At 41.6% G+C, this 10,159-nt stretch overlaps 1 protein-coding gene across 2 annotated transcripts in view; it reads right to left on the reverse strand.

Annotated features, from left to right (window-relative positions):
- Positions 1–8,509, reverse strand: part of NIM1K (NIM1 serine/threonine protein kinase) — a 175,913-nt gene extending 167,404 nt beyond the window's left edge. For both annotated transcript variants that reach the window (XM_029577920.1, XM_029577939.1), the window contains exon 1: positions 8,265–8,509. The gene's annotated coding sequence lies outside the window, so the exon portion shown is untranslated. The remainder of the gene's footprint in view (positions 1–8,264) is intronic.
- Positions 8,510–10,159: the final 1,650 nt, after the last annotated feature.

Here is a 10,159-nt window from a genome sequence, read left to right on the forward strand (position 1 = left end):
CCCCAGCCCTACCTAAATCCCCCCCCCCCCCACCTTGTTTCGTAGAGTTACGCCTGCTGACTCACTGCCGGCACGCCAGGCACCGACACAGGCCACTGTGTCAGGCACTTGGCCATGCCCCCGGACTGCCCCCGGACCGTGGACCCGCCCACAGCCCCGCCCCGGGCCGCCCATTTTTCGAAGCCCCGGGACATACGCGCGTCCCGGGGCTTGCGCGTGCCGCCGAGCCTATGCAAAATAGGCTCGGCGGCGCAGGGGCAGATTTTCGGGGGTTATGCACGTATCTTACGCGTGTAACTCTTTGAAAATCCACCCCAAAATGTCAACTTGACAGCATTCAGGTACAGGATACGGGAAGTTCTTTCTCAAAAAAGCCCTCATTCTGAAGAAGAAAATACTGGCACAAGACAAAAGATGCTCAAGCATAATCATTTCACTGTTCTGAATGTGATAACATTTAGAGTAGTGCCAGAAAATCAGGACAAGTAACAGGCTGAGGGCAGCTCAATGATATAGGAAATGGACTCTAGATAAAGTAGTCCTCATTATTTTCCTGGAAAACAACCCCGTATCATTAGAGAAACCAATGTGATATACTAAGTGTGATGCTTTATTTATTTATTTGTTTTTGTATACAGACATTCACTCAGGGGATCACATCGGTTTACATGATGTATTGTTAATTAGGCATTAATATGATAACCTTTACATTTGGCAAACCCATTTAAGAAGAAAATCTGAATTCCACCCTGCACCTTGGGGGGCCTCTGTGCCACTCACCCTTGCTTCCATGCTGAGATCTTACACGTTGGAGTTTTCCTTGGCCACTGTGCCTTGTTGTCATACCCCAGAGCTAACACCTTGCCAGTTTGGGGGGATTGCTTTGTACCTATCATGGTGGTTTGGAGTCTTGAAGCATCAAAGCTCTTCAGTGCCTGCATTGGAGGTTTTCCTGCCACCTTTTCTGCTTTGTTCCACCTGCCACTTGAGATGCCATCAAGGGTTCATGGCACTGTTGCTGGTGCTCTCTTTTGAAACTTTGGGGTATTCTTCCCAACTTTTTCTGCTTCTTTACTCCTCTTATAGTGACTTAGTAAAATCCTGCCAATGCTGGTACCCCCCTTTATGGAGTCGTAAGCTATTCATGCCACTTTTGTTGCCACTTTCCAGTCTTTCTAGGTACCTTGGAGTTCTTTCTCCCCTTCTGTTGATTTCTTCAAACAAGTTTTAAAACAATTGATTTAAAAAAAAAACCTATTCTAGAGCCAAATATAGGCTGAAAGTTACCAATAATGCCTCCCCCATTGACTTTAATGGCATACGAAACAAATCAAAGTGGAAAAATAGTTAGGGTCCTCATGAAACAAATTTTATTTATTTATTTATTTAAAATTTTTATATACCGACATTCATCCAGGATATCATATCGGTTCATTTTAAAATTAAATGAATTATTTTCCTGCTGTACATGCCTACTGAGAGCTATGCAACTACTCCAAAATGCAGTGTCTACAGGACCACATTTCCCCTGTACTGCAGAATTTACACTGGTTCCCTATAGACCAACATATAAAATTAAAAATTTTGGTGCTCACGTTCCGTCTATTACATGACAAAGATAGTCCTGCCTACCTAAAATCGTTATTAGAATGGTACTAAGCCAGCCCTTGCTTTACAATTGGCAAATTCTCACTTATTATATGTCCCTGGAGTCAGAGGGGTTCAACTGAAGGAAACTTGTAGGCGGGCCTTTTACAGAATAGTCCCAGTACTCTTCCACTATCATATCAAATTAAGGACCTGAAATTATTCAGAAAAAAAATAAAGACATATCTTTCTCAGGAAGCATTTCTAATTTGCTCAGACATTTGAAATATAATTCGTGGGCATACTCCCGGTATCTTTCTGAGAGTAATTTTAAAGATTGTCATTGTATTTTTATTGAAGCAAGTTTGCTGTAAATTGGATTTGTTATGTTTTATGATTTTACATGTTAGAATCTGTATTCTGCCCAGAATAGCCATTCTAGAATTTGAGCAGAATATAAATAGCTAAAATAAATAAATAATAAAATACAGCTACTTCTTACCCCTGTATTTTCTTAAATTCTTTTTTTTTTTTTTTTTACTGTGCAATGAAACAAGACTTTTTAGAATTACAATTTCAAATTCACTCATTAGAATAAGTTGTAGACACTTGCTTAGATTCTAAAAGTAGTATAATGATGTTTTAGTATGTTTAACAATTGAAATAGAAATAAACAATGTTGGAGCCATATAGCCCTGCTGCACTTCACCTGCTTGGTTTTCTTGAACTAATCAGTTTGAAAGTGGATTAACATGCTGCTCTAGAGCTCCATACAGCCATAGTTGTCATGACAATGAACAGAAAATGTAACCTGCAAAGCCTGAACAGCTCGTGTCTATCTCCATTTAGCATGAACAGGTCTTAGCACTGGCACAGATAGAGTTAGGATGATTCTGCAGCTGTGTGTACCAGCAGGCATATCCCTGTGGCTTTTTTTTTTTTTTTTTTACTACAGTTTTAAAAAGTACCAGTAATTGTACTTATGTTCACAAGGAAAAAGAAAATGTAGTATTTTTTCTTTGATAAATTCTGCATAGAAATTATGACCCCCATATTTCACAATGCAAACTAGACTATACTTATTTTTATATTTGGGTTTGCTCTGAGACAAGAAGGAAAATCTTACCAGACGACTCCTGAGGGGAGGTCTGCATGAGAACAGAACCTGGCACTGGCTCATCTCTCTGTCCAAGAATGGACAAGAGCCCAGAAAAACTCAGACTGGAACAAAGGTTCAAAGCCACAGTTCAGTGGGGCTCCCAGGACCGTGCAATCATGGGCCAAGGGCTGTAGAGTTGTACTCCAGTCCCTTGCATACAGTGAAATGCAGAATTGTAACAGCTGAATACTCGCACCTGGCTTAACTCATTGTTACCTCGCGCAACCAACTGAGGCAGCAACTCCTTTCTTAGGTCAGGTTTCCATGCAGTTATTTGTTCGGTTATCAGACTCTATTTAGATATGGGCTAGTAGAACTTAGTAGTCTTAATAATTTAGAACTCACAGAAGACTAGAATTATTACTCTCTCCTCTGATTTGTATCGATATTGATTTTTTAGCTCTACTAAGAGGACAACATTATACATCTGCATAAACCATCACGTACAACAAGATCTACATATAAAATTCAGCTGGATGTCCCTTCATTACCACAAGCCAAAACTTTCCTCCACCAGAATAGAGCCATTTCTATAGTCGGCCCAAAATTATGGAACTCTTTACCTCTACACCTCAATTCACAAGAAAATCTTAAATCCTTTAAAAAGGAACTTAAAGAATGGCTACTCTCACAGTCTTACAATGAATGTTCACCCAATGATAACAAAGCATAAATCCTTTTTCATATCCACCTCTCGCCCCCTTTTTATTCCAACAATCCTTCTGACTCTCGCCCGACTTGCAGAAACCTTCTTTCTCTTTAACGGCTTCAACCGTCAACTTCAAGAACTGCATACATTCTTATCTATTGTTCAATGTACTTGTTAACTTTTACTAAGTTAATACTCTGTTTCTATCTGTTTTAATGTTATGAATTTAAATGTAACTGGTTCGTTGTAATGTAAACCGGAGTGAAGGCATTGTCAGCTGTACCTCGGTATATAAACAAATGCTAAATAAAAAAATAAATAAATGAAAGGACTACAGAACAAAAATGACTGCACTTACAATGAATCATATTCAAAACATGTACAATCTATCTACTATACATACGTCAGTGGTGACATTTGTGGTAAGTTTGTTTCCCCCCACCCTCTTGTTCAGAGAAAATGTTACTAATTCATCAAGTTAAGACATAAGTTACAAACTTAAAGGTGGAGTGTCACTTTTGTTTTGAACTGAAAAAGAGTGCAACCACTATTTTTATATTTTCTTGCGAAAGTCCTTGTCTTTGAGTAGAAGAGATTATTTATGCTGAAAATGCCCTCAACAAGTGAGGTTGGTCATGCTGATAATTACACAGAAAGATGTGTACATATAGAAGGTAATTTTTAAAGAGGTTATGGGAGTAAATGTAACATACTATCATAGCAATACAACCATGTTTTCACTTTTTTCTGCAAATTTGAATAAAAATTCTACTAATATCAAGCGGTAATCTGTTCCATATTAAAGGGCCAACTGTTGAAAAAATCCTTGTCCTCAAATGAGCGTGTCCCCATCTCTTTAAAGATGGGACAAGAAAATGCACTTTGATTAGATCTTAATTGCTGTCATAGACAGTACCAGATTAATTAAAAAAAAAAATAATCTGGGCCATTATCTTTTAATGTCTTAAACATCTTGAAGTCCATATTCAAAAGTTAACTGGCTATGGAAGCTAGCCGGTTAAACATATCCAGCTAACTTAGAGCCAGATTCATTAAGGCTTTTCTCCCATTTTGTGTCGATGAGAAAAAACCCGGGGACAGTACTTTTAAATAGCCATGCGGGTGTACATGTACGTGCGAATGGCGGCTCATGTGAGTGGATGCGGCCATTTTATAACATACACGCATATATGTGCACATGATATAAAATCACATACATGTGCATACAAATCGAAGGGACTTTTCAAGTGCGAAACTTCCCTTTTCTCGTGCAATAGCGTTAGAAAATGACTCCCTTAGTTAGCCAGATAAGTTTATCCAGCTGATTTTAGACCTGCTCAATTTTTGTTAGGTTTTTTTTTTTTTTTAGCTCTCAGGGGGTGGGGGGTGGCAGCTTCGCTGTACTATTTGGGGGGAATGGCAGACGGGGAACGGGATTGTCTGACCCTGCCCCAGCCACTTGGCCTGGTTCCGATCTCCACGTTGTTGTCACTCTCTGCATCAACACATATTTGCCTCCAAAATGCTGCCTCAGAATTTAAAAGATGTGATGGTCAATTCCATGCATGCTGTGAACTTCATACAAGCTTGTTCACACATCATTACTTCTTTACTCTGCCAGGAAGTTGGTTCAAAACACAATGTCCTCTTGTACCCATGGAAGTTCAATGGCTCTCACAAGATCAAGTTTTCATCAGCTCATGGAACTTTAAGAAAACAATCTCTATGGAAAATTCAAGAATCTGGATCTTGACCTGGGTCTGGCTTATTTGGCCAAGATTTTTCTCATTTGAATGACCTGAATCGTTTGATTCAGAGGCCCAATCAAGTGATCATGGATGTGGGGATAATGTTGAAAGCATTTCTGGACAAGTTGCTCCTCTGGAAAAAGTAGCTGGAAAAGACAATTATGCGAATTTCTTAAGGGTGGAAGGTTTCTTCTGGCATATGAAGAGGCTGAAGAAATCTTGCCAAATAATATCCTAGATTACATTTTTTTTTTTACTTATTTCAAAATTGTTTTGGCTCTGAAGAACTAAAACCCGATGCATGAGTTTGTAACCTATTCTTCATTGACCTGAGTGGACAGCACTGATGATTCTAATATGGAAAAGGGTGATTTCATTGACTTGTGAGCCAAGAAAATGATGACAAATTAGTTCCATACAAGAATGTAGAGGAATTTTGGTATGAAGTGATCAAGGGATATCCTGTTCTCGCCAAACAACCTCAAAATTCTCTCAGCCCATTTGCCACAACTTACCTCTGTGAAGCAGAATGTTCCCAAATTGGTTGCAATCAGATGATATGCGTGTCACTATACCAAATTGAGCCCCTCAGTTTCATGTACTGGTTACTAAGAAGCAGCAGGAATCATTGGGTCGCATTTTTAAATACAGATTTTTTGACACCCGTTTATGAGTTGAGCTTTATCTCTGGATATTATTTGATTTCAGAACAGCAGTTTTCAAGTGGTGCTTGATATAACAACTAAGAGTCTGATAAAATATTAGATTCTTTTTCAAAGCAGAAATTTATATTGACACCTCATTCCAAACAAAAACATCCTTTCCTGCCTTGCCCCACTGCTCCATTTAAACACAGGCATTCTTAACTTGTTTTCGCACCTACAGGCTCCCCCATCCCCAGATCATCAAGTATTAACCATGGACACCCCCACTCCATTTATATTTTCATAAAGCTCCAGTAAAAATTAGAGAAAAACATAAGTACTTGGATAATTATTTTCAAAAACTTTATTCTGACTCACCAGGAAACAATTCAATGCAGCAAAGAATTTGCATTAAAAAAAAAAACAGCACAAAGTTACACTATATAATCAATGAACTATATGGTACTTGCTTAGACAAAAATAATATTTTCTTACATTAGTAGTAGCTATCTTTAAATTCTGTTAATAACCAAAAAGTCAATATTGTTTACAGATGTAATGGATATTATTCTATTAGATAAATGAGGCTTGACCGACGTGCCGCAAATGCGCAGTACAGAGCAGCTCTACTGCGCATGTGCGGGCAAAACACATCGGTCAGAGCAGAGCATCAGCTCTTTGAAAACATGGCGGCGGCGAGGAGCAGTAGTGGCGGCGAGGCGCGGTGGCGGCGGCGCGCGAGGGAGGGAGGGACCTCCCCCGGAGATCTTCCATTTGTGCCATCCGAAGGGGTTGTGAATGAGCTGAGAGAGGGGGAGTGACTGAGGGGAGGGGGGAGGGAGTGACTGAGGAGAGAGAGGGAGAGAGACACTGAGGGGAGGGAGGAGGGAGTGACTGAGGGGAGGGGAGGAGAGAGGGAGGGAGACTAGAGGGGGAGGGGAGGGGGGATGGGGAAGGAAATGGACCGAAATTTTTTTTTAATGTAGCCGGTTGTTACGGGCTTAACGGCTAGTATTCACATAAATTAGGGATTATCAGGCTATTCAGTTAAGATGTCTTGTTTTGAAAAATAAATGCTAATCACAATTCCTTAGAAACAGAAGGGGTTATTACAAAGGTGAGGGAGAGAAAGAAAGCAAACGGAGCATTTTTGGTTCTGGAGCAGGGCAGGTTAGAATTTAGCTGGCCCTATCTGTCTGATTTAACCTGATAGTTACTTTAGGACTACTCTAAGGTTAGTAGACCAGATTCTCTACAGAAGGTCACAACTTTAATATTTGAAACTTGCTTGGACTTACAGCCAAGAACAGAACAAGCTCACTTTATAGGTTCAAATGTTAAGACTCTACAATCCCAGAAGCACCGAAGCATGTTGCTATGAAACTAAAACCAACATTTGATTAGAGATAAGTGCTATCACATAAAGACCATGTCTGGCCCAGTTTACTTGCATACAGTCTTGAGTCCTGACCCCGCACATATAATCACTGAATTTTACGAGCGCCTATAATGCAGGATCCCAGAATGACTTCAATGCTCGCTCCGTGCAGCACGAAAAGCTAAAATGATCTGATGCCAAAAACATAACAGCATCTCGATTTTACACGTCCTTATACTTTTTTTATTAATCAAAGAGGAGGAAACGAATGACTGAAATACAACAGCTCATGATGCTGTCTGTGTACGGTTGTCATGAACACGCTTAGTTTTATATATTAAACTATTATCCAGGACAAGTTCTGACCCGCTGATCTGGCATAAAATCCAGAGCCAAAATAAAGGGAATACAAAAGCCAGCGACCGCGAAAGTCATTCACGAAACGTGACATACACAACACAAAACCCGAGAAGGGATAGTCTTCTCTGGGTTCGGCGCTCGGACTTTCTGGTGAAACTTTTCCCTCCAAGACTTGAATACAACTCGAATACAAAAGCTGAGTGGAAGAAAACCCCTTACTGAAAGGTTTTGCTCCCAGATAGCGTGACGACAGACAGACGATGCAGCAAACGCTGCTAAGGGAATCCGCGCACTGCTGGGAAAGCAAAGCTGCAGCACAAGCCCCTCACTACATCCACTGCACGCCTAAAAGAGCGCGCGACATTAACTACACCTGTTCAAAAGGCAAAAAAAAAAAAAAATAATTGTAGCACAACTTCTCCATTTGCATCTGTTCAGGAGGCTACGCATTACAGAGACTGCAGCGATGCACCAGTCAGCTAACTGCGCAAGAGACAGCAACCATGCAGCACCTGGTCAGCCCCCTGCCCACCCGGGCTCCTCCCCCAGCACCGTGTCTTCGCACAAAACCATTTCGGCTTTCTCCAAGCTGCTAGCGCTTTGTTTCTGCTCCCACACCCCCCTGCCAGTAATAGTAACGGTAGCCGCAGCACTCCCCAAAAGCCATAAGCTTCTCTCCATGGGCGAGCCAAAGCCTTCCCGAAGTGTCTGCCCGGCGCCCCGTGTGTCAGACTCTTACCTCGCGCTGCGCTTCTCTCTTCAGCGCGCGCAGTCCCCTGAGCACGGGCTTCCTAGCCTCCACGCGCCCCTTCGTGGGCTCTCGAGTGGCGGGTAGGTAGAGGAGGTTCCGTGGACAGTTTAGTGGGCGCAAGAGAGAAAGAGAGGTGCTGCGATAGGATCAGCGCACCAAAAATCCGGCAAAGGGCCCCGCGCGCGCCCGCCTCTCCCGGGGCTCCGGGGGCGCACGAGCTTGGGAAGGGGGCGGGGCGCTTCACCCTGATGCGCCGGTTTCTATAGCAACAGCTAGACTAAATGGGTTAGGAGGGTTTTTTTGCCTTACTGATGGATTTTTTTTTCTGATTAAAGCATACTTTATAGTTTATTTAACAATTAATCTGCAAGTAAACTGGAGAGCACACCTCGGTGTTGCGCTGCCTTCCAAAACAGTTCAATGCCCCTGTGTGCCAGGGTTATTGGAATTTAGGCAGAATGCACCTGTTTACAATATGCCTCAGTACAGAGATAGGATAGAACAGAGATAGGACTGAATTTCTCTCAGAGAATGAGGCTCTGCAGCACTCAAACTGGGCAAAGAGCAAAAGCGAACTCTTCCACCTCACGGATTCCACTGCTGAGGAACATTATTTTTAGGGGATATTTTTTTTGTTTGTTCGTTCAAATATAGAACTCCGCCTGGAGGAGAAAGGTCGTCCTAACCCTTATCTGTAATACAGTATAATTTTCCTCTTAACAGAATGTTAAAGGTGAATTTTAAAAAAGACGTGTTCACATAAAATAGCAATTAGCGTTTTTTCACTCTACTGCTGTTTTATAAACCTCGCAATATGTGCCTAAGTACTGGTGGGGTGCATTTGGAGCCGGTCAGGGGTGTTCCAGGGTGGGGACCAATATTTATGCGCATAAATCACGATTTTATAACCAATGAACATAGAACATATAGGGCATGTTTACTCCTCTTTATCAGGTGTAAGTCAGAATAATACTCTGTATAGCTAAAAACTGACTTGGTGAGGAGTCTGAGTAAACTGGGGGGAGTGCAGGTTGAACCAGAGGGGTCTGGATGACCTAGAGATAGACCAGACAAACTGGTAAACTAATTAATAATCACACAAAACACCCACTCACACCACCCATGTAATTCCAGTACACAACTCTGTAAACAACAACAAATCCAAACCAATGTACTGTATATACTATAAAGCAACCCTATTACCGGCAAGCTTTTGTTAGACCCTCTATCACGAGTAGGCATAAATCAATCCATCTCGTTTATCATAAGAGGTCTCATTACTTTAATTTTCAATCTCATATATTTTTGCTTTTTCAAATTATCTTTAAAAACAGTCCCGACAAAAATTCATAGGGAAAACTCCCAACTAATAAATCCAAACGGTGATATTTATGCAGATACTTATCCACGATGAATAGGTCCCAAACGTCCCGACATGGCCATGTTTCGGACCGAAGTCCTGCTTCAGGGGAAACGCTGGAAGATGGAATCCAATTCAACGGAAAGAATCATCAAAGAACGGAAAGAATCATCAAAAGTGTAATACGTGCATATCCTTTTCTGGACGCAAGCTGGATTTCAACCCGCAAACTTTAACAAATGGCGCCAAACCGGACCCTTTTATATTCATCTTCTGGAAACCCACTCTGGGCCACTCCTCTTCCGGAAACACACTCTGGTCCGCTTCTCTTTCAAAACAAGCCGGTATCAGGTCCTCCATCACGTCCTCTTCAAAACTAAAACAGACGCAAGTCGCGTCTAAGCAGCAACAGATAAGTTCTCCATCAGGTACGGGAATTCAGAAATCAATCTTCGGAGTACCCTAGTCCTCCATCACGTCCTCTTCAGCGGCGATGCACACAGCAAGCAAGTTCTCCACCAGG

Source organism: Rhinatrema bivittatum, chromosome 1, assembly GCF_901001135.1.
Source record: "Rhinatrema bivittatum chromosome 1, aRhiBiv1.1, whole genome shotgun sequence".
Classification (NCBI taxonomy): Eukaryota; Metazoa; Chordata; class Amphibia; order Gymnophiona; family Rhinatrematidae; genus Rhinatrema; species Rhinatrema bivittatum.